Genomic DNA, 25502 nt, shown 5'->3' on the forward strand with positions numbered 1-25502 from the left:
TTGTGTTCTCCTATTGGTATCCAGCTGTGGCTACTTGGACCTCTTGTGAGTTTCAGGAAAATATAGCCGGCCATTTCCTACACGGGACATGAAGGGTTTTCCTTGTCAATGACTTTGGAACAAAACAGCGGGTAGAAATTAAGAATGATTGGAAATAGCTAGAAAGGATGTTACATATGCCTGAATATTAATATGCACCTGTTTTAAAACAGTATTTTAAAATGAAACAACAGTTTTAAAAGCCAATGGAAGAAGAAAGAATCAATAGGCAAGAGAAAACTAGGGACTCATTCATCTTCATTATGAAATCATGGGAAGGTTTGAGAGTAAATCATTTCCCTTCTCTTCCACATGCACCATGCAGAATCAATGACAACCAGACACATTTATTTCTGTATAGAGCTGACACTCATATTTTTGCCTCCTAGGCCAGCAAAGGCAACATAAGCATTAAGCTGCTTAATGGAGGTTTCATGAGAAAGAAATTACCATATTTGGGAATGTAATGGTACCTGAAAGGGCACTGAAGCATTTTATTTTATTTATTTAAAACCATCCCTAACCTGCCATTCTGTCAAGTGTTCATGACAGCAAAGACTTTTATTGATGTGCTAATATGCCAATCAGTCTGGCCTTCTTCAGTCCTTTACAGTGGTACCTCGGGTTAAGTACTTAATTCGTTCCGGAGGTCCGTTCTTAACCTGAAACTGTTCTTAACCTGAAGCACCACTTTAGCTAATGGGGCCTCCTGCTGCTGCCGCGCCGCTGGAGCACAGTATCTGTTCTCATCCTGAAGCAAAGTTCTTAACCCAAGGTACTATTTCTGGGTTAGCAGAGTCTGTAACCTGAAGCATATGTAACCTGAAGCGTATGTAACCCGAGGTACCACTGTACTTGGGTCTGGAAAGGCAACTCAAAAACACTCCTCCACCATCACATGGCATCTTCTGGCTTCTCATGTGTTCACGGTGAACTTCCACAGTGTGGAGCCTATGTGTCAGGAGATTTAGAAGGTTCTTTCCCTGGCCCCAAACACAGTGCTATTTTTCTGGAAAAAAAGAGGTGCTGGGACTCACCATGAACAACTCTTAAAACGGCAATGGGACCCACCTGGGAGGTGCTAGAATTCAGTTCTGGTGAGTTCTGGCTGAAAAAAAACCTCTGCCCAAACAGCTACATATCAGACTTTGGTGAGACACACCTAATGAGTTGGCAGGCTCATATGGGGAAGGAAGGAGCAGCAGATTAGTGGGCTTGGGAGGCATGCAAGCAGGAAGAAAAAGCATGTTGGAGCTTTTTCATAGATAGTTGCCTGCAGTGATCAGTGAGATCCCATCAGTTCTCGCTGCCCAGCCTAGGTCAATCAGCCCATGCTAAGCCAATCAGAACCATGCAGTCTTCCTGTGGTTGTAAGTCTTTTGAGTCTGCAGAGAATTTCTCTCACAGAACACTTTGTAGAAGGAGAAAACGAGTCACCCTTGTAGTAGAAGGAATTTAGTTTTTAATTGATTTTGTTCCCTCTTAAAGGGGCTAGAAGTGTGTGTATTGTGGGGGGTGGCAAGCACTTTCCTTGTTTGTTGTAATCCTTAATCTCTCTCTTCCTGCCTGTTCCCCCTAAGCATCCTCAGGCTCTGTCTCCCCAACTCCCCCCAACTTTGTAAATCTTTCCTCCCCACAGCATCTTCACAGTTGTGGGGGTGGAATAATCATTCTTCGTAGGGCTGAAAGTTTACAGTTGGGTGGATTTTGCTAACAGTTCTGTGTGGCCCCTTAAAACTAACCAATCCAGGCTCCAGTCCTGTCTGTGAGTCTTCCCCATGGAATTTAGTGGGGGCTTACTTCTGAGTAATGTGTGGTTATTGTGACACTAATCCATGCTAAAAACTGTCATAGCAGGGACCGCTTCTAAAACAAGGTTGGACACATTTCAGTTTAGTTAGCAACATAAGAATGTAAACAACTGCAGTGCTCTGGGGTCTGCTCCACCCTTTGTTACATCTGTGTGACCTTATTCCTCCCCAACAGACATGGCTTCCTTGGATATAATCTGCCCCAGCAGGTCCAGGGGCTACCAGCTGCCAATGGTGCAACCTGAATTTACTGGTATGCAATTGAATCCTGCCTGCAAATCAGAAACCATCTGGAAGTGCCCTTTGTTTCCCTCCATATCCCTGATGCTTTATCTCTATGTATCGGCATTCGTATTGGACTGCTATCTTCCTGAGATACTGTAACTGCTTATGAACATACTGAAATGGAGCTAGTTTTGTTGAACTGCACTGTTTGATGCAATCATGCTACCATTGCAGTTAAGTGCACTTGACAAAGCTAAGGTTTGTACAAAAAAGAATAAGAAAAAGCTCACAAAGAACATTTATGAAAGCAGGGAATTTGCTGCACTGATGTAGAAGGAACAAGCATCCTGGCCGTGTGGTTATTTCCCTTCCCCCATCCTTTAGCCCTGTCTTTCTCCAGAAATATGGTCTCTTTCAAGCAAGCTACCTTTTTTTTGTATCCTTTCAACTTACCCCCTCCCCAAGTGGCTTACAGTGTTTATCAACTTTAATCAACATGGCTGACAGGGAGCCTGATAGAGGATGGCTGTCGCTGCTCGTGGGGCAGAAGTTCTTTGAAATGTCAGGAGTGAATGTGCTATATTTACATTTCTTTGGGACTGGAGCTCTTAACAGATTTTCATCTTTAGGAAAAAACACACACACACTAGAGAGATATACAAGTAAAGGTTATTTAAGAGCTTGTCAGAAATTGTATTGTACGGTAAGATATTTCGCCTTTCAGTAGTGTGGAGATGATGGTCCCTCACTGTCTGTGTGTCTCCTGCACCCTGCTATAGATATAGACACCATTTGTCCTCTGATAGAGGAGCCCGTTTCATCATCCTTTCCCCCAAAACACGCCTTTGGAAACCAAGTTTGGTCTCATCATGCCTGAGTTATATTTTGTTTGCCAACAGACTCCAGTGGAGGAAATAAAAGGCACCTGCTTATCACTGGACATTTACAAGCTTCAGGGCCCAAATGATGGACCAATCTGAGTGCCACTGTCATGTAGTGGTTAGGTTGAACACTGTGCCCAAAATAAAAGAAAACCCTGCATTTCTTCTTCTTTTGCCATTTATCAGTTAATAGTAAAAGAAATAGGATTAAAATGTTCAAAGAGTAAAGAAAACATAGAAGGGATTCTCATGAGTGGAATGCTTGCAATATGATTATGTTACTTGTGAGGTGGCTGGGATAAGTTTTTGTTAGTGTCCTTTCTTTCATTCCACAAATCATCTCCTCAGTGGTCTGAACTCTGCAGCCTTCCAAAGCATCTGTGCTTCAGTAAAGGGAGGTTAAAAAAAGAGGGAGAATGGCATAGGAATATATAAAGTTTTCTTATAACATTGTTCCATCTGGCTTAGTATCATCCACACAGATTGGCAGCGGCTCTCCAGAACCAACGTTTCCCTGAGATGTCAGGAATTGTACTTGGAACTTTCTGTGTGCAAAGCTCTGGACCGGCCACTAAGATGTGGCCCTTTCCTGAATGTCTGGTCTATTTTCCCCAATTGCATGGGCTTGCCTGGCAATTGAACCAAGGGAATGTGAGCAGAGAGGGGAGAACTGATAGGGAAAATATATTTGAGGTGCTCTCTCAACCACCACACATCATCTAATTTGGAGGCAGGTTGTAGAGAGGAAGAGTTGTCACATTTCTGCATGCCACCATTAAAAAAAGGGGGGGATTGTGTGCATCACTGGACTGCATTGCAAAATTCAGAGAACTGTATTGCAAAGCTGCATTGAAAAATTCAGAGAAATTTGAAAGAGAGATGTGCTTGTTTGTGTATTGTTTTGGACCAGTGCAAATTAGGCAAGTTCACCTTTAAATGTGAACTGAATCAAATTTCCTGTCAAGATACAGAAAAACACTACTGCTGCACTTTCAGTCAGAGTAATATATGAGGCCCTTTTAATTATTCCGTCCCATACGAAACGGGGGGGGGGGGGGAGTGTCACCAGAAGATGATTGAGCCTTCTTGATAGCAGCACTCCATTTCTGAAATATGCTGTCCTGCCCCAGTATTAGACTAGAAGTGGCATTGGCGTAGCTTTTAATAATGGGGGGGGGGAGAGAAATAATTTATTCTCCTTTTGCACAAACTGCATTGGCCTATGCTTTGGAGGATGGCAGATGTGGGGCTGTATATATGGAATTTTAGACTGTGAATTGTAGATATTGTAAATAATTTTTGATGGGTGCATGAAATTTCATATGCTGTGATATGTTGTGACCTGCCTGGAGATTATTTTAGGGGGAAATGTGTGATATAATTGTATAAATATCGGAGAGGAATCCCAATTTCATTCCCTGCCACCTCTGCCTCTGCTCTCCATGCCTCATGCCTGGTTAGAATCATGTGATGAGAGTCATGTGACTAGGGCTATTGTCTCCACAATAATTTTTGTTTATAATCCTCTATCAGGATTTTCTTTGCTGTATGCCAGTAATGACGGTTCAGTCAGTCAGAGCCACAGATCTATAAAGATAGATTTTGGTATGCTGTATTGAGGAGGAAGTGATTTGTGAGTGAGTGTGTTTTGATGGGAAAGATGCATGGTAGTTTGAAGAACAGGGAGCCACCTTTGTGAGCAAATATCATTTCAGGAGAGTGTTAAGCAGAGGGCAGAATTAGAACCATCTATCTTTACTTTGTAATTTCCTGACCTAAATTTGCCTGTGACACAAAATTAAGGAAAGGGGATAAAGCAAATACAAAGGAGTTGAGCAAATACGTTCAAAATGATCTGGATACATTCAGCTTAGAGGCTGGTAAGTAGCTTATTCAGTTCAGCCATACAGAAGTCTAAAGTAATAAGATTAAGGAACAAAAATAATCAGCAAGAATATAGGCCGTGCATGTACACACACATGCACAAAGCCACACAGGCCTGGACAGAAGCTGTCTGGAAGCAATTTGATAATAGGCATGTTCTACAAGAATGAAGAAGAAACAAACAAAAATAGTGCAACATTAAAGGTCACTGTGCAGTATTATGGGGATGCTCTATAAATAGATTGATGGAACAATATAGCAATAAAATACTGCCACCACAAATCCAGTGCTCCAATTCTGTTCAGCACACTGTGCAAAGACAAGGAAAAATACATGAATGTAACAATTTTTTCTCCAGGTTTGCATAGAATCATAGTTTCAAGAGAGTATTAAGCCCTGTTTGGGGATTCAGATTTTACACAAAATTAAAATAATGTAGGAGAGTGAAGGCTCGAAATCTTGGCTCTCTCCAGTGCATCATCTTTCTCTGATATATGTCCATCCACAAGTTTGATTTTAATGTAAACAGCATGTCCAGCACTATCCCAGAAGCATACAGACAAGGCAGCTGCACAGAATGGGAATGATATGGTATTATCATACAACCCATCAGCACCTGAACCCACAATATCATTTATCAGTAATATAGTATGAAAAGGTAGGGAGAAAGGAAAAGTCAAGGTTTCTAGAAGATTTTAGAAGACTCCTTTTGCCCTACTTAGAAGGAGTACTTCGATTGATTAAAAAAATCACCTGGCCTTCTAGAGATCTATCTATCAGAATGCAATAAATCAAGGGTGAAGGACCTTAGACCCATTGTTCTTTAGATCAGCCTCTAAGTTTTATAATATTAATCAGTGGTTATAACCTTTGTAAGGATTATGAAGATTAAAAAAAGGTAAAGGTAAAGGAACCCTGGACGGTTAAGTCCAGTCAAAGGTGACTATGGGGTTGCAGTGCTCATCTCGTTTTCAGGCCGAGGGAGCTGGTGTTTGTCCACAGACAGCTTTCCTGGTCATGTGGCCAGCATGACTAAACCACTTCTGGTGCAATGGAACACCATGATGGAAACCAGAGCGCACAGGAATGCTGCTTACCTTCCCGTCGGAGTGATACCTATTTATCTACTTTTTGGCATGTGTTCAAACTGCTAGGTTGGCAGGAGCTGGGACAGAGCAACAGGAGCTCACCCCATCGTGGGGATTTGACTGCTGACCTTCTGATTGGCAAGCCCAAGAGGCTCAGTGGTTTAGACCACAGCACCACCCATGTCCTTGATTATGAAGTACGATGGTGTTTCTACGGATGTGGGTTAGTGGGTGGCTCTGGAGCAGATCAACATCAGCAAAGTCTTAGTATCTCTAAAGGCAATATATAGCGCTGCAGGATATTTCTTCACAGAGTGGTGGCTGGTGCCTATTGAGACCAGTAGGCAGAAGAAAGAAAAGGCAACAGTAGATGTGATTGGAGCCAATGACAAGCATAGCCAGCTAAATAGGTTTGTGTATCAACCTGCATCCTGTCTCAGTTCTACAATATTGAGACTAAGGAGGAAGAAGCTTACAGCCAGTTTCACCTCATGGACTGATTGTAATGGTGAAGGGAGGAAGATTGGGCAGACCGAGATTGTTGGGGCATTGTGCTAATGGATCAGCCTCCCTAGCGCTCACAGGTAAATTCTAGGGAATGACCTGTTTCTAAATGATTAAAATTCAACTAGCTTTGATCCAGGTCATGTTCGGTTTACTGCTAATATTTTTTAAAGGGATAGGTTTTACCATGTTGAGGGAATTATACTGAGCAATTCCATCCTGTAATAGACTGGCAGAATAGCTCCTTAATTGGATTTGTTCACAGTAGTGATAACATGATTTAAAACATGATGTTGACACAAGAAAATGTAGTGTAAAAAAGAAAAGAAAAGAGCATTCAGCAGCGTCTTGAACTGCCAATTGAAGGTGTATTGGATTTTGCTGAGCAAATTCAAATCAAAATGTTGAAATTAAAAGTGATAAAGCAGCAACAGTGAGATCAAAATCCCTCCCCAAATTAGATTTACGCCTGCTTGGGGCCATAAAAACCTTATTATCTTGACATGACTTGATCAATCATTGCAAGACAATTACTTTAACAAGTTAAGCGAGTGCATTTTGCTTTGATACAGAGAAAGTTAAACCATATTTTCTCCTCTGGTGGATGCAAAAATGGGGAATATGAGATTCAGGGAGTGTTGAGATGAGAATGAAATGGCTGCATCCTAAAGTTGCAGTGTGAAACAAGCCAGAACGGCTGTGTGCTGCAGAAAATATTTCATTAATGTGGTAAAGAATGCACAGGCCAGACTTGCCTTTTCTCCCTAGGGTTGCCAGACCTCCAGGTCTGACATCACATCCCTAAGTTTGTCTGCAGGTGGAGGGCTTCCATTTACAAGAGTAAGTGCCATATATATGAGTGCCATATATACTGCAAAGTTTATCCTAGACCAGGGGTAGGCAACCTAAGGCCCATGGGCCGGATGCGGCCCAATCACCTTCTCAATCCAGCCAACGGGCGGTCCAGGAATCAGCGTGTTTTTACATGAGTAGAATGCGTACTTTTATTTAAAATGCATCTCTGGGTTATTTGTGGGGCATAGGAATTCGTTCAATTTTTTTCCTTCAAAATATAGTCCGGCCTACCACATGGTCTGAGGGACAGTGGACCAGCCCACAGCTGAAAAAGGTTGCTGACCCCTGTCCTAGACACTCTGAGAGAGTCTGCCCTCTTCCGCTCCAAATTAACCTGTCCTGAGGGCCACCTCCATAATATCACCAGCCCCCACCCCATGACACCACCAGGGGCCGCCCCTAGGTTTCAGGTTTGAAATCTCAGGGTCTGAGGTGCTCCTGATCTGACAAATCTATTCTCCCTAGATTTTGGAGCTAGGAATTATGCGGTGTTCTGAATTATCAGTTCATTATGAATCCTCCATTATTTCTTTCATGTATATTTTTGGCTGTGCACAGGTACTGCATCTGTTTTGTTTTGTTTTGTTTTTCTGAGTCACCCTGCACTCTCCCTGCTGCTGTCCATCATTTGGCTCCAGAGCCCTTCAGAATAAGATGAAGGAAGCTCTGTGTCCCCCTCTTCACTATCATGAGGAATCTGTAAACTGGATGAAATTTACAGGCATATGAGTCCCTCCACGGTGGATTAAGCCTGCCCAATTGCAAATAAATATATATGGGGGGGGGGGTTGTGGGGGAAGTAAAAGGGATTGTTTTCCTTCACAATCCCTTATAATAGGAGGAACAGATGTTTGTGTCTTACTTTAGAATACCTTACCTCATTATCTGTGCTGTACACAGAGCTGTTGCACACCCCCTATAACATTTGCTATAGTTTTCAGTTCATTGAGTTCATTTTCATCACCCCATACATTCCAATGCACACATATGTGCAATGATAAAACACAGCAGCAGCAGCAAATGCATTCTTTTCTGGTTGTATATCATCTTTTGGTTGTATGAAGATCCTTTTTGAGTGAAGCATATCAGGATGGCTTTTTGCAATGCTTTCTCCAGTGTTTGGAAAGTTTGTTTTCCAAGGGAATTAGTTCATTTTCCAGTCCACTCCCTTGAAAATGGAATTCTAGGTGAGAGGGGAAGATAAAACAGAACTGAAGAAATAAACATGGTGGCAAAATATGCACGCCCTGATTGCAAAAAGAATGTTGGAAATGCAGGGTAGAGCAACAGAACACAAGAAGAATGGACAGGTAAATGTCTGTTCCTCCCTATTTATGAGAGTGGACTTTTATGGGTGAGACACTCTCCTCTTCGTATGCACAATTTTAGTTCAAAGGCATTCCAATTCAGAATTTGGAGATTCTCTCTGCCTCCCTCCCTCCAATATTTATTCAATTTACAAATGGAGATATTGCATGACACTGATTGAGAAAAGGAGTTGGCTATTTTGTCACCACTGAGGGCAATATGAAAATGACACAAAAAGTTAATTCAAAGAAACACTTCCCTTTCCATAACAGTTCACCGTTAATTTGGCATCTGCCCACATCTTTGGAACTTGTGATCCAAATAGAAATCCATTTTCCAAAGTAGCAAATAATTCTCTTAAATTATAATGGACAACATTGCCCCAAGTCAGTAAAGGCAATTGCTATGTGTCATATTCTAATTGCTTTCAAATGCTGATTTGGGGACGGGACGGGGGGAATGAAGCCATTTCAATTACTGATCCAGCATCCTAGCTCCGAAACTGAGATAGGAGGAAAGCAATGAACGGTTTATGCAAATTTGGCTTCAAAATTACTTCCAAGTTGGAATGATTTAAGATCTGTTTAGCCTTCAGCTTATTCCCAATTGCTGGATTGTAAATTCTTGAAAAATGTTGCTTTATTGTACTTGAAAACACTGAAAGACCATTAACAGCTGTGGTATTAGATTCAGGGGCTGACTTTTACCAGGGAAGCTGTCCATAAATAAGTCTACCATTGGATAGAGCAAGAATTCCCATACATTTCCTCAAGTTTTATTAGCCAAGACACTTTATAATAATTATGATAAACAGCCACTGTCATTAAAGATCAACTAGAATTTGATAAGATTAACTGTAATACAATCTTTGCTTACAGAGTCAGTATAATAAATTGCCCCTAGTCTTAGGAACAAGGTGTCACCCAATTAGGATGTTTCTTTAAATGCTAAACAGACCCCCCCTCCCACGTCTGTCTCTCTTTAAAGGATGGTATTTGATTAAAATCACTCTTCAGGTTCAAGTCACAAGCAACAATTTAATGTTTTCACACTCAAACCATTCCAAGCTAATAATGCAGTTTATTTTCTGCATATCACCACAAGGCTTTAATGATATAGAAGCAGCAATCTATTTTTTAAAATTAGAAAGATGAACTATAATTAGGGCATAATTGCAAAAGCACTCAGCATGAGTTCAGCTTACACTGTGACTGTGTCCACATGAAGACATTAACTCAAAAACAGGCTTCTCAGAACAGATTTTTCTATGTGCATGACTGGTACACAAGTGTCCACACACTCCCTTTAAAAAAAAATCATTGCATGCATTGTCTTCCACCCCTTGCATGTTCACAGTTAGTGGTGGCTGGTTCTTATTGCCACTGGCAAGGTGGAAGGGAGGGAGGTCAACTTTAAGCAGGACCCAAGTCAGTGTCAGGAAGAGTCAACTAATTCTACTTTGGTGCTCATCCTCTTCCCTATTTGGATTTGATATCCCGCCTTTCACTCCCTTTAAGGAGTCTCAAAGCAGCTAACATTCTCCTTTCCCTTCCTCCCCCACAACAAACACTCTGTGAGGTGAGTGGGGCTGAGAGACTTCAAAGAAGTGTGACTGGCCCAAGGTCACCCAGCAGCTGCATGTGGAGGAGCGGAGACGCGAACCCGGTTCCCTAGATTACGTGACTACCGCTCTTAACCACTACACCACACTGGCTCTATTGAGTTCTACAAGGGCAAAACTAAGATCAAAGACAAGAAAACTGACAGGCACCCACTCCAGACTGGTTGTAAGTAAGAAGGCAGTGATTGGTGGGAGCAAGGATTGACTATGAACAGGCTGAGGCTGGTGGGGCAATGTCCCATTTCCCCATATGACCCAGTAATCCCCCTCTGTGTCCTGGGCCACAACATCTCATCAGTCTTCACCATGTTAGATTTGCCACTGAATTTTCCTAACATGTTTTCATTTTCAATGTGGATATTTAGTGTTCTTGTTGGACTTGAGGATTTTCGAAAGAAGAAACAGTACTAATCCACACTGGTCAGTTAAAAGGTTAAAAATGCATTATAAAAATGTGACACCAGAGTATGTGACTGTAGAGCAGCAATCCGTCACCAATGGGAAATTGCATTGAGAACTGTATTACTTTTTAGCATTCCCCCCCCCCCCAAATCAGTGTATATGCAGCCACAATTATTTATCAGGACAACTGCCACACATCACTACCTTGAACCCAAAGAATACATTGATGCAGTTTAATAGTGAAGATGCATAGTGACTGAGAGGTGCTTCTTATCAAAGCTTCATACCTTTTCTGTGATGGTGCCCTGGCTGTTGAACTTCAACTCCCATCAGCCCCAGCCATCATGGCCAATTCTGGATTCGAAGCACAATATGATGGGAGTTGTAACTCAGGACACCAATTTGGCTACCTGTGCAAAAGAGGTATGATTGGTTACTCCTGTAAAATAATAGTATAATAATAATAATAATAATAATAATAATAATAATAATAATAATAATATATTAATACCCAGGCCATCTGGCTGGATTTCCCCAGCCACTCTGGGCGACTTCCAACAGAACACTAAAATACAATAACCTATTAAATATTAAAAGCTTCCCTAAACAGGGCTGCCTTCAGATGTCTTCTAAAAGTTTGGTAGTTCTTTTTCTCTTTGACATCTGGTGGGAGGGTATTCACAGGGCAGGTGCCACTACCGAGAAGACCCTCTGCCTGGTTCACTGTAACTTGGCTTCTCGTAGCGAGGGAACTGCCAGAAGGCCCTTGGCGCTGGACCTCAGTGTCTGGTTGAATGTGGGTTTCAGTCTCTGCAATTCTAGATCAACACAAGATGGGAAGCCTCCAGTTGCTTGTTGAACTCCAGTTCCCATTAGCTCCATTTAGCCCATTTGTAGTTCAACTCAATCTGCAGGTCCCTTATCCAACCACTATATCATGCTGACTAAGTCTGGTAATCTGTTACAGATGGCTTCCAACACCCCCTCATCCCTAAATACAGTGCTGCTCTTGGGACCCAGCAATGGCATCCCATGAACATCTTTTCCCATTGAGTAATTTGTAAGTCTGGGCAGCAAATGATCCTTGCAGTAACCCATTTTGTATGCTAGAGCTCACTTGGTTTTAATGAGTAATGCACACCTTTTTTAAAAGAATAGCATTTCGTTCAGCTCTAAAAACTTGTCACTGAGGTTACAAAGGGAAGGAGGCCTTTTGATGTTCTTTCGTAGGAGATATTTTGAAGGAAATTAAGCATCAAAAGCTACATTTAGGTAACATTTCAAGTAAGCCTCTTTAGGGGGGGAAATAGACAAAGGCCTGGGAATTCAAAAATCAAAGCAGACAACCCTTCATCAGGTTTTCTCCATGTAAAATAAAAAGAAAGGGCTGGTGGATGGAGCATGTATTTTCTCTTTAAGACTCTTGATGTTGTGCTTCTAAGAGCTCCTGAAATAGCATATAAATGCTTATGGCAATGCATACTGAGCCAACACAATGTCAAAGACTGTAACAGCCCCAGTTTAGATGTAACTGTCCAATTATCATTTATTGGCATTATCAGTTATCAGTAGCAATTATCAGGCCAAGAAAAAGTCTTGACCCTTCACCCTCCCCTTGCCTCCTCTGTGAGATCTGAACACAACCTCAGCCAGAAAGCTGGCTGCTGCATTTTGGACCAACTGATGTTTCTGAGTCATCTCAATTTATCATTGGTACTGGTAGAGTGGAGTCCAATGGTAGGTGGAGCCAGTTAATTATGTACCCATTCTCCCTGCTGAGTTCTACAAGGACAAAACTGAGAGTTAGGAGGAGGAAGCTGGCAGCCAGGGACACCCCTGAGATCATTTTAAGTAAAAAGGCAGACAAGTGGGGGCTAGCTGAGGGCAGACTGAAGTTGATGGGGAAACAACCCACTAGTCCCAATGGATCAACCTCCCCAGGACCAGGCCAGGGATTCTGGATTACCTTGACAGTAGTCAGGTTTAGGCCTCCCAGTCTGTAATATTGCCATTAACAATTAAAATGAGGGCTGTATCTCAATGGCATAACATTTGTGTTGCATGCAGAAGGTCCCAGGTTCAATCCCCAGATAGATCTCAAAATGTCTGAAATCCTGGAAAGTCACTGCCAGGCAGTGTAAACAATACAAAACTAGATGGACCAATGTCTCTAATTCAAGTTGATGGAAAGGACAATGGAAGAAGCAATTGGCTGTGTTCTAGTTTGGTCACACTCCCTGTAAGGAAATACACATATGGCATCAGCCAAATTAGTATCTATATATGGCAGAGATTTATTTATTCATTTTCCTTTTGAATAAATAAGCACATTACAATATATGGATAGAAATGGAAGAACGAACAAACACACCCAGAAACTGGCCCAGCAGGACAGTTTAAAGTGCCCCTAACATATTGGATCTCATGAAGAGCACCTTGACTGTTCAGAAGCAATTATGGCAATGATAACTTTGGATGAAATGAAGCAAAATGTGCAGAATTTATCTTCATGTTCGGTTTTCTACATAATAAAATGGCTTCCATTTATCTTAGTTCACTTTCTGTTAGGCTGATTAGTTAACTGGCTTCAAAAGCAAAATATGAGCTGGCTTACAAATTGTTCCCTTTGCCTCCTGCGCTGTCCAAGAGTTAATACCAAGCCTGTGCTAATTGAGTGAACAAGTGACTCCTGTTACAGATAAATACATTGAATGAGGTCGTGTTTATTTGGATACACTGAATTCCAAAGCTGCAAATATCTATCACTAGCTACAACGTAGCACCAATTTCAGTATTCATTTGCTGCAACATATTCGAATTCAGCAACATTTTTAAAAGATGGAACACAATAATTTAATAGCACAAATCAAATCGAATGTGTTTCAGATTTTGGTTTGAAATGTTGTTGTTTAGTTGTTTAGTCGTGTCCGACTCTTCGTGACCCCATGGACCAGAGCATGCCAGGCCCTCCTGTCTTCCACTGCCTCCCGCAGTTTGGTCAAACTCATGCTGGTAGCTTCGAGAACACTTTCCAACCATCTCGTCCTCTGTTGTCCCCTTCTCCTTGTGCCCTCAACCTTTCCCAACATCAGGGTCTTTTCCAGGGAGTCTTCTCTTCTCATGAGGTGGCCAAAGTATTGGAGCCTGAGCTTCAGGATCTGTCCTTCCAGTGAGCACTCAGGGCTGATTTCCTTCAGAATGGATAGGTTTGATCTTCTTGCAGTCCATGGGACTCTCAAGAGTCTCCTCCAGCACCATAATTCAAAAGCATCAATTCTTCAATGACCAGCCTTCTTTATGGTCCAGCTCTCACTTTTGTTGGCAAGGTGATGTCTCTGCTTTTTAAGATGCTGTCTAGGTTTGTCATTGCTTTGCTCCCAAGAAGCAGGCATCTTTTAATTTCATGACTACTGTCACCATTTGAAATACACCATTTGGTTTGAAATACACCTAACTAAAACATTGTATCATCTTAAAATGCCAGAAGAGTCAGAACCTTTTAGCTTAGGTTTTACTCAGAGCTGTCTCCGCCCATGATGCGCCACGAAGCGCCCTCCTCAGGTGGCAGAAGTGCAAGACCACTTCCTGCCACTTCTGCCACTGAGAAAGAGGCATTGCAGCATGTAACATTGTGGCCCATGTGTTCAGTGAGATCCAGGGCCTGGGGAGCTGCTCAGCAACACTTTGAAGAGCACCCTGCCTCTCACAGAGCTCAGTAAGAGCCAGGGCATTCCTGTCGTCCCTTGGTTACCCCCTTCCTGGCACAGGGAAATAATCAGCAACACTTTAAGGAGCAGCCCAGCTTGGCTCGGTGGCAGAAGTGGGGCACGGCAGGGGGGAGAAGAGGTGGCAATTCCTGTTTTGCCTCAGATGGCAAAATGAGATGGACCACCCCTGGTCCCGTCCCTCCCCCCCCCCCCCCCGATTTCAGAAGTTGCATAGCTTAGGGTGTGGGAGATGTAACAGGGGAAAACATTTTTGCATTCTGTTAGTTCAGAGCTATATGCAGAATTGCATGCCCACAATTATTGTGACTGTTATAAAGACTCGGAAACATTTGTTCTGAATTCTGGTAGGATGCAGCTAATCACCAAAAATCATATTCATTACTGTGACCATCAAAACTGAACTTTTAAATTCTTACAGCAAAATGTTCCAGCTTTTTGCACATCGATAATGGCATAATGAAAGGTTCGCACTCTCTGGACATCCCAGATGATATTAAAAAGGCATCAGGAGTTTCTGAAAATGCAGTGGATTATCATAACAACAGAAATCATTATCACTAGAAGATCACTGCCTCTCCATAGTAGGGTCCCTAAGTGATGAAATGTGAGATAAAAGATGCAGAGTAGTAGTAGAGAAATGGATGCTCACACATTGTAATAGTAATAAGGTACCTAAAATCCTCGAGGTGGGAGGCTGGGTAGAGATGCTCATATTTGCTTCTTCAAAATCAAGAGGGACTGTTTTGAGGCTTCAACAAAGAGTATTATCAGTGCCTCAAAGAGACTGAAGCTTCCCCATTTTAAAATCCCAAGGCAAAAAATTGTCCCACTGCATGTATTATTTTTCATTTTCTCTTTCCCCTCCTTTTGCATCTTCATATTTAGGGAGGTATGAAACCTGAGAATATTTCTAATGTGGTATTCACTGAAATCCCACTTAAAATTAAATTGGAAGTGAATTTTGATTACTTTTTTGCAGGCAGGGAACAGTGGAATTTAAAGAATATTCATAAAGAGGTTTTTTAAATAAGATTAGCAACATTTCTCATGCACTTTGCAGATCATTTATGATCTACATTCCCAAATGTTTTGTACAGACATCTAATATTGGTGATTGTTTCTCATCCCCCATTGAATATATTTATTAGTTATCTTTCAGCATATCATCAGTTCCCCATTAAAATTCAAATAAACCTGTCTAGCTATTGTACTTGATCAGGAGCTCTAGCTTCTCAATATCTATGTTTTACTGCAGACAGAACTGGCTAGCTATTTCTCACAGGCCGCTGGGTATCCTAGGACTAGCCTGATAATGTGTCAGATAAATAGGGCCCAATTCAAACAAAGCACATTTGTGTCACACAAATATTTGTGGGAGAGTTTAGCATTCCATTAATCTCTCCTATTGGAATAATTGAATTTAGCATGCTTAACTTGGGCTGCATAATGTCATACTTTTTTTTTTTAAGTTGACATGAAGTTGTTTTCTTTTATGCACTAATATTCTGCTGACACACTGATCCAAGCCAATAATTGGTGCTTTTATTAAACACTTTTACTTCTGGTGCTTTATCATCACGATAATCTCTCTCTCTCTGAATTTATCTCTCTCTCTCTGTGTGTGGCAGTAATAAAGAAATGAAACAGATGGAGCAAAACCAAAGTGCAGTCTTGTATTAGTTTTAGATAGCCCCTTTCCAGCACTCTTCAGAATATCTGGGATTTAATAACCCAGCAAATACTGAGCAAATTTCTCAATTAAAGTACATCCCTGTGATGAAACAATTTAAAACTACTGGAAACAGGGAATTATGCCTTGCTCCCTTGAATGAATAAGATGATAAATATTAACTTTAGTCTCAAACAATGAATAATTCTCTTTTACCTCTTTCATTCCAAGTCTGGATAATGTTCAAGGTCTTTGGCAAGTGTATGTTGTCCTTAACTGGAGCAGGCTAGAACCATAACGAATGATAAAGTGCCATTAACAGACTTGCTTTTTGTGATACTTTTAAGGCAATTAGCTCTGGAAAACATTTTAGCTCAATTTAGACATCATGCCAAACCGTGATTCAGAAAATGTTAATGGTCCTTTCCATCTTTCAGACTTAAAAACTGCTATCGTTTGGTGTGATGTCAAACCTCAGTAAACAAGCTAGGAGGAAAACAGAATTAGAAACCATTGTTCAAACTGGCTTCACAGGCCATGGTTATGGTCTTTCATTCAAGAAACTATAGTTATACCAATTGCCTGACCTGCTCCAAAGGCTATTTCAGCTCAAGACATTAATGTTGAGCAGGTATAAAGGTTGTTTTAAAAGGAGTTTTGATGTTGCTGTAAACCACCATGATTTTTTATGGGAGGTCAGTATATAAATACTTGTATCTCTCTTCTCTATACTATAACTGCACTCGTCTGTCAGAATGCTGGTGACCAAGTGCACATGCACAACCTTGGGCAAGAAGGCCGGCAGGCAGATTAAGCATCATTGCAGCACACTGTCAGCAGGGAAGGGAATAAAGGGGATAAAATTTGTCTCCCCTGATTGCCCCTACCCCTGCTATTGAAAATGAGGAGAGAAGGAAGCCTGCATTCTCCCTTTCATTCTCCTCCCCTTACTAGCGGCAGCAGCGGCAGGGGAAGCACAGGGAGGGGGCACTGGCCAAGCTGTGAGGAATGGGGTTTTACGGGGCTGGGGCAAGAAGGGGTAACTGACCCTAGTAAAGAAAGAAAGAAAAACTGTTCCAAACAATTTCTCAACTGTACATTTGAAAGGAGCAAGATAGCCATGGTTACTGGAAAACAGGGCTTAAAGACAATACTACTAATAATTTATTATTTATACCCCACCCATCTGGCTGGGCCTCCTCAGCCACTCTGGGAGGCTTCCAACAAAATACTAAAATGCAATAGTCCGTCAAGCATTAAAAGCTTCCCTAAAAAGGGCTGTCTTCAGATGCCTTCTAAAAGGCTGGTAGTTGTTTTTCTCTTTGACATCTGGTGGGAGGGCATTCCACAGGGTGGGCCCAACTACTGAAAAGGCCCTCTGCCTGGTTCCCTGTAACTCAGACAATAATGGATTATGAAGGTAGTCAAGATGGTATGTGGAACAAATGTTATTCCTCAAAGGGTTTCAATGGATCATATTGACAGGTTTCCTTTCATGATCCAAAGAAGCTGTTCACTTCTGAGATCTTGCCAGAAATTGGTGTCAATGCCGGCAGTACTTTTCCAGTGGTGGCAGAGGCAGCGGGGTGGGTAGGTGGTGGGGCAGCACTGGCAGGGGGGGGGGTGGCACTTCCCATTTTGCCTCAAGTGGTGAAACAGGATGTGCTGGTGCTGCCTCACCCCAATCTACAGGAAGTACCATTCTGGAAGTTTATTAGCAGCTTTGGGGAAGTGTGTGTAGGAGGGAGAAATGCACAGCATTGCTTTTTGACATATTAATATTAACGTCTACTTCAGGTTGTGCCTAATTTACTCTTCATGTGTTCTTGATACATTTCAGGGTGGACTGTCAGACATGAATGGAAGCCAAGTACAACAGATTCTGTATATGTGCAAATGTAAAGGTAAAGGGACCCCTGACCATTAGGTCCAGTCATGACCGACTCTGGGGTTGCGGCGCTCATCTCGCTTTATTGGCCGAGGGAGCCGGCGTACAGCTTCCGGGTCATGTGGCCAGCATGACTAAGCCGCTTCTGGCGAACCAGAGCAGCGCACGGAAACGCCGTTTACCTTCCCGCCGGAGCGGTACCTATTTATCTACTTGAACTTTGATGCGCTTTCGAACTGCTAGGTGGGCAGGAGCAGGGACCGAGCAACGGGAGCTCACCCCGTCACGGGGACTCGAACCACCAACCTTCTGATCGGCAAGTCCTAGGCTCTGTGGTTTAATCCACAGCGCCACCCGCGTCCCATGTGCAAATGTACACATATGTAAATGTCTCATACAGTTTTTCGTTCTGCTATCAAACACACACACATACACACCATTTTTAAAAAGTCACTAACCGTATGTCTGAAAAAGAATCACCATTTGTTTATGCATTTTATTATTTTTATCCTGCCATCGTCAACTCAAGGTGCCATACATGGCCTTCCCCAATGGCCACCCATCTAGGCACCGACCAGAAGCAAACCTGCTTGTCTTCAACATAGCAGGGTGCAACCTATGCCCACAGGCCATGAACTGGAAACCAACCAACTTCCCCACCACAATACAAAGTAGGACACTGGAGCCCTATTCAGGTTTTCCTTTTAAGTAGGCAAAGAGGGAGTAGGAGACTCCTTCTACTACTTGCCCTTCTTAAGATGAAAGGCCATTGTCTGAAGTGGGCAGCCTCCTGTCCTCTGGGAGGCTCACCTGGCTTTTTACAACTCTCAAAAATCAGGGCGGCGATAAGCCATTAAGGGTGAAGAGGATGGGGAAGGGGAAGGAGGCATTGCTATCACACTCATCTCTATGGTCCCACCTCTCAGGTTGACTTAACATGAACACTTGAGAGGGCTTGGGAAAGCTGTAGGAGTTTGTAATACATCACCCTCATTCGGGTGATTTAGCTGCAGACACATTGAACTAAGTAATTCAAAGAAATGGCTTTTAAACATTTATTAGCTTTGTGAAAGAGGCAATTTTGGTGGTGGGAGAGAAGACACAACACCAGATGCAATTATGGGAGCCTTGGGCCTCTTTGTACTACAGCTGTAGCTGATCTCTTACACCACAGAATCTTGGAACTACTTGGAAGCCCTTGCATCCCATAATTTTTGCTATTTCCAAATTAAAGGAGGGATGGCACACAATCCTTTGTTATTCAAAGAATGTTGGCTTGATAATTAAACTGCACTAAATGATGGTTATTTGTATGGAATATTATCTGCACCAAATCAAAACAATAAAAATAAAAATCTCTGGAATATTTATGCAGCTGTATATTTCACAACACAATGTCAAAACACTGTGATAAACAGAATTTCTTATCAACTCAAGCAGGCTTGGGCTCACTGCAGGAGATAAAAAGAAAAGGGGGTGTATTATAACATTTCCAGATTAGAGTTTACAGTAACTCACTTCCTTTTATCATCGCTTATTGCCAAGTTAACAAAATAGCTGTCCTGTAAATAAATCAGCCTAAAATGAGGATCTGATCTTAACTCTGCTCTTTCTAATAAAAAGGAAGAATTAGTAGATTTCACAATAGGGTAGAAAGAAGAAAGAAAATTGGGGAGGGGGAAGAACCTTTAATTTGTGCTTGTTTCTTTTTCTCCCTTCTCTTTGGTTTCAGTTCATTTGCATGAAAATCAAATGGTAATTAGATGAGATATTCTATAGAGTTCACACACCATGTACCCATATTAGATACTGGTAATATGAGTGATAAGTATCAGCAGACAAGAACAGATTTTCCCGAAACAAATATATTCCATTCAGTACAGTTTCTCTTATTCCAACTCACGGAGACATCTGCTCTTTTGTGTGTGATGCGTCTATTTTGCAAGCGAAGAGAGAGCAGGGCAGGGGGAGAGAGAGAGAGAATATGGCAAGTGTATAAATGAAACAGAAGCACTAGAAAGATTTGACTTACCAAGGGAGAGGGAGACTTCAAAAGCTAAGCAGGCATCCTTTTCTTAAGCTAATATGGTATTCTAAAATGAAAGAGAGAGATTTTATTTTTTAATCATGCATTGATATTTCATATTTATATAAATAAAATGTTGGAGTGTTTATTTACGCCCAAGACATTTAATGCAAAAGCCTGAAGTCCTAAGGGTGAGGTTACCCAAAATACTGTCAGTATTGTCTACTCTGACTGGTAGCGGCTGTCTGGAAATCCAGACAGAGTTTATACCGAGCCTTACCTGGAGGTGCCAGAGACTGAACCTCTATCACTGAGCTACAGCCCTTCCCCAATGAGAGAAAGGAATGAACCACATCTTCATGAAATCTCTGTGAAAGGTCACCCAGAGGTTAAATCGTGATGCCATCAATATGTTGACAACACAATAGCTCTGCCCTTGTTTCTATCATACGACACCAGGGAGGAATTGGAAAATGATAACTCACCATCCAGCATTCATTTAGCCATGGATAGGAGTGAGCAATAATAATAATTTTATTATTCCCACCCACCCACCCACCCACCCAACTGCATTGCTAAAATGCAAGCCCTGTTCATGAGTTACTCATGTGCAGGGTGTAAATGCATACTGTAGGGAAAAAAGTGGGGCTATGTTTTTTGACTCATCCCCCAATGTTATGCCATTTCCTTTCATTACCTGGCCTGTATTCAACCACGTTCTACTCAGAGTAGACCTACTGGAATTAATGAACCTATGTTAGCCATGCCAATTAAATGATATGGGTGTACTCTGGGTAGGACTATCATTGTTGGAAGTCCAACAGGTGAGCGCTGAGTAAGGGTTTCATGTGATGTTTTCTTCTCACACAAATGCATGCAGCATGTGCTTAATGAAAGAAAAACATGCCATTTCCATCTGTGAATTTGTCTAATCCTCGTTAATCTCTTCCATGTTGGTGACCAGCACTGCTTCTTGTAAGAGCAAATTCCATCTTTTTGTCTGCCCTGAATCTTCCAACATTCAGCTTCGTTGGATGTTTCCAAGTTCTTGTGAGTGAGAGAGGGGGGATTTTTTTCGCTGTCCACTTTCTCTACACTATGCACCTCTACAATGTCCCCTCTTACTCTCCTCTTTTCTCTAAAGCAGAAAGCTCTTAACTAAATATGTAGCAGTGATGGCCAGGGCATCCTTGATTGGCTGCACTTGCTGCACCTAATGCCGATCCAAAGGTTCAAACTTCCAATTTATTACGTGCACCAACAACAAATTACCTCCTTTTAGGTGCACAAAGACCTTTCCAGTGATTAAATGTTTGCATGTGTGGTTTCGGAGGACTCTCTCAGGGATGCTTCATCTACAAGGTTTCTTTCTTGTTCTGTCTGAAATGGGATTTAGAGGTTTTTAATAGAATTTAGATGGGCTTAACATCTTCGTATATGCAAACCTTCTTCTGCTGATTTATTATATGAGTTTCCAGTTGAATTTTTATGTGACACTAGATCTACCCTGTGGGACTTGTTCGGTTCTGATTGGGTAATGTAAATTTCCAGTGGAGATTAAGCACAAATGAGCTTGAAATTGATTTATTATAATAAGTGAAATTGAGGTCAGAAGTCTTCCTTTGCTTTTTTATTTTAACCAAGTCTGTCAGAAGAAGGTTTCTGTAATATTTTGCCAACAAGGAACAAAAGAAAATTATGGGTACATTTCCCAATTACACACTGGAAATTAGATATGGGATATTGTTCCCATCTCACTTGCTTCTTTGTACACAAGAGAATCGCAGGGAGGGAGAATGCCACCATAATTACATCCTTGCAGAGATGTTGTGTTGTTCAACGTGGCTGGATATTTCAGAGTTTGAGCCTGCACAAACACCGTACTATAATAGAGAGTGGGTGGCATATGTAAAGAATATTTGTGCTGAATTTAAAATTATATATCATATTATTAACTCAAAGCATTTTCTCCCACATACAGTCCCACCTATTTTTACAGGGAGCCACTGCTTGTTATCATAAAGACATAGTCTTAGATGAAACTTGGCAAAGCAGAAGAATTCAGAAGCGCTCCTGGAGAAATGAAAGGGCATTAAACATTTAACTGCCCTTCACTCCAGCATGGAACATATACAGGCCAGCTAAGAATGCAAACTGTTTGCAGTCCTAAATCCACATCACTAGCTCAGGTTCTCCACTTTCCAATCTGGCTGCCTTCACCTATCAATCCTGCCTCTTATTCCCCTCCCTGCAACTTATCACAATGAAAGGGAGAGTTCCGGAGACAGGAGAGACAATGTAGGCTGCTATTGATCCTCCAAATACGATGATGTACTCTGCTCCCTCCACAAGACCCAGGGCAACCAACTTGGGTACAATACAACATAAAAAGGAAACAATAGTGCTACCATCTCACCTCTGGTGAGGTTAGAGCATTACTGAGGAACCAAAACAGGAATCAAAATAGGCACCAAAAAAATAGTGAAGACAAATTAAATAGGACACAGGGCACCATCTATCTAGGCCATGTGTAGCAAAGGGTGGGGGTGGGGAATACAATAAAGTTCACACTTAAAGGTACATGTACCAAGTTTCCACTTTCCAATAAAACACACAAAACAAGACATAGCTAGCCTTCAAAAACGGCATTTTTCTGAAATTTGTGATGCCGTTCTCCAAAACAAATACTGTTTACAAAAATGCATATATTATGGGAAATTGTACATAAAAAGAATCTATTTGTGAAAATAGTATTGAAAAGTCATCCAAAATCATTACCAAAGCATGGGTCAAGCTAGTGCAATATTCAGTCTCAATGAGTAGCCAGTTAGATGCCCCTCAGAAGCCAATAAACATGATTTAATGGAGATAGACATCCCTTGATGATTGTCTTCAGCATTTAACCAGAGATGCGCTGACCCTAAACAGAGCTACAGTGCAATTCTAGCCATGTCTATACAGAAATAAGTCCTGCTTAATTCAATGATGGGGTTAGAATTGCAGCCTGAGCCTTTAAGCCCTTTACCATCATCTCCTCTTCCTTCATACAAAGGGGTCCTCAGCATTAAATCTGGGGGTCCTGCTTGATCCTCAAGGTTCTCAACCTGTGGAATGTCTGGTTTGTCCTCTAAGGATTCCACATCAGGTACAAACTCAGAGCTAAGCATGGCACCCAACAGCAAGTTTCTATTTAGAAGGAGTTCCACAACCAGGGTATCTAAATGTTCCCTCTCTTTCCCTATTTGTCTCACCTATAACTATATCTCACCATTTGTCTCAGCTCCACTCACAGGAGAGCTTCTTCTATCTGTCAAGTCATGTTTTAAAAGTAATTTATGGAGGGAATTATCAGAGCACCATAATAATGGTATGCTTCCTTTGGATGATCTTTTGCAATCAATACAGCCATCCATGAGTATAACAGATCTGGACAGAAAGAGATATTAGGCACATAACTGGGAGGGGGGAGGGGGGAGAAGGAGATATCAAAACAGAGTCCTTAATCTCCACAGTGGGGCTTTAAAGGATTTCAGATTCTTTTTAGTAACATTTACAAAAGTTAGGCCAGAAGAAGTCAAAGTAATTTAGATCCAATCTCTTTTCAGAAATGAAATGAACAGAAGTTTTATTAAAAGGAAATGAAGAGGAAATTGAACTTTCATATTTCATGCTGAAATTGTGATGACAGAAAACAATATTCATTGATAGGAACTTTAGGAGACAGCACTGTTTTACAGTGGTGGACAGGGCGTTGTCCATATCAGGAGTGGATTTCACTGTCACAAAGAGCTAAGGCTATAATAGTATTTCTTATCTCTTGTTTTAAACTGTAGAATTAATTGAAATCTGTTAGTGCAGGCCTTTCAGTAAATAAATTACTGTGTTTCACAAGGCATACATATTCTTTCTACACGCATATCACATGGAAGTAAAACAGCAACAATTAAATCCCAGAGTTGGCAAATAATAGATCTATATTAAAAGAAGGCAGTGCTGCAATGAACTTATTATAAGAATAAGGCTTATACTGCAATACTAGCCATGTCTACTCAGTAGTACATCCTACTGATTTAGTCCCACATAAGAGGGGTTTGGATTGCAGCCTTAAAAGCATCCACCAGCCTCAGAGCAATCAGAGTCTATATCAGGGCTGGCTTCTATCTGGTCTTTATAACTCTTTTCACCTTCTGCAGAGGTCCTGTTTTGAACCCTGAATATATTTTTCTAGTTGCACTGAGTCATTGAACTCTGATAATGTGTTCTGCTTGGGTGTGTGAATATGTGTAGAAACTAACTTAGTATACTTAGATGAAATTTAAGTTTGTTGCTCCACCCACTTTTACCTCTGGTCCCACCCACCATTGGAATGTGGCCCTTGGGCTGAACAAGGTTCCACAGTAATATTCATATATACCCATATATACTTCATTTTGAGCACTCAGATGACCTGCGCTTGTGTATTCAACCAGCACATATTCAACCTCAGCGGGTTAGGCTGCTCCATAGTCTGCAGATATTTTACTGTTAACAAGATGCTCCAAGCTGCAGTTCTGACAGCCACCAGTGGTATAGTGGAGAGCAAGAACAATGATGTCATCTGCCTGAATCCTAGGGAAACTGATATTCACTGGCCAGAACAAGCAAGGTTTAAGGTGGCAATTAGGGGTTTCCAGTTTATTTCTGACAGATTAGCATAGGTACTGGGATCAAGACTTCAACAATGGAATATTCTCAAGGAAAATGTCTGAGTTTGTTTCACTCTCATCAGGAGCCGTTTGCGCCTTACTTCAGAAAGGAAGATGGCTTTGGGCTCTGCTGTGATGTGGATGGCCTGATGAATATCTTCAGAATCACACATGACCCACAAGAATGGTGGCTATTCATAGACTCCTCAAAGACTATGAGTCTCAAGGCAGAGTTGGTGCATAATGGAAACAGACTTCCATCCATTCTATTTGATTTGGACATACATGAAAGAACCTTACAAGAACCTAAAGCAGCTGTTAGACCAGTGGTTCCCAACCTTTTTTTAGCCATGCCCCACCTAAGCATCTCTAAAATCCTGATCCCCCCCCCGGTGTATAATTCTTATTATTCAAAAAGTAAACTCCTATTCACATGGAGGGAGCCTAAAAGGCCATTCATTGTTAATAACTCATTCTCGAATTGCCCCCCTTAAAAATCAAACTGGCCCCCTGTGGGGCATGTGCCCCACGTTGGGAACCACGATGTTAGACTGTCTTCAGTACAGCAAGTATGGCTGGCATCTCTGTGGTGACTTGAAGGTAGTGTGTCTGTGTTGATGGATCTGTATTTCAGATATAGGAAGTACTGCTGTTTTTTATGTGAATGAGGCAGCTGAGCAAAGACTTTGCACTACAGGGAGAGAGACTGGCCTCAGAGGAAATATCTGAAGGTCACAGAGAAGAATGTGCAACCCCCAGCACTGGCAGAAACACACAATATCCTATAACGTCCCCTACACATCAAATTCAGTCTGGTGAAATACTTTGTAAGAGCCTTGGACTGGACTGCATCAGCTTTCAAGTACCTGGCTGACAAATTCCCTTGAC

This window comes from Podarcis filfolensis, assembly GCF_964270895.1.
Source record: "Podarcis filfolensis genome assembly, chromosome: 8".
Taxonomy (NCBI): Eukaryota; Metazoa; Chordata; class Lepidosauria; order Squamata; family Lacertidae; genus Podarcis; species Podarcis filfolensis.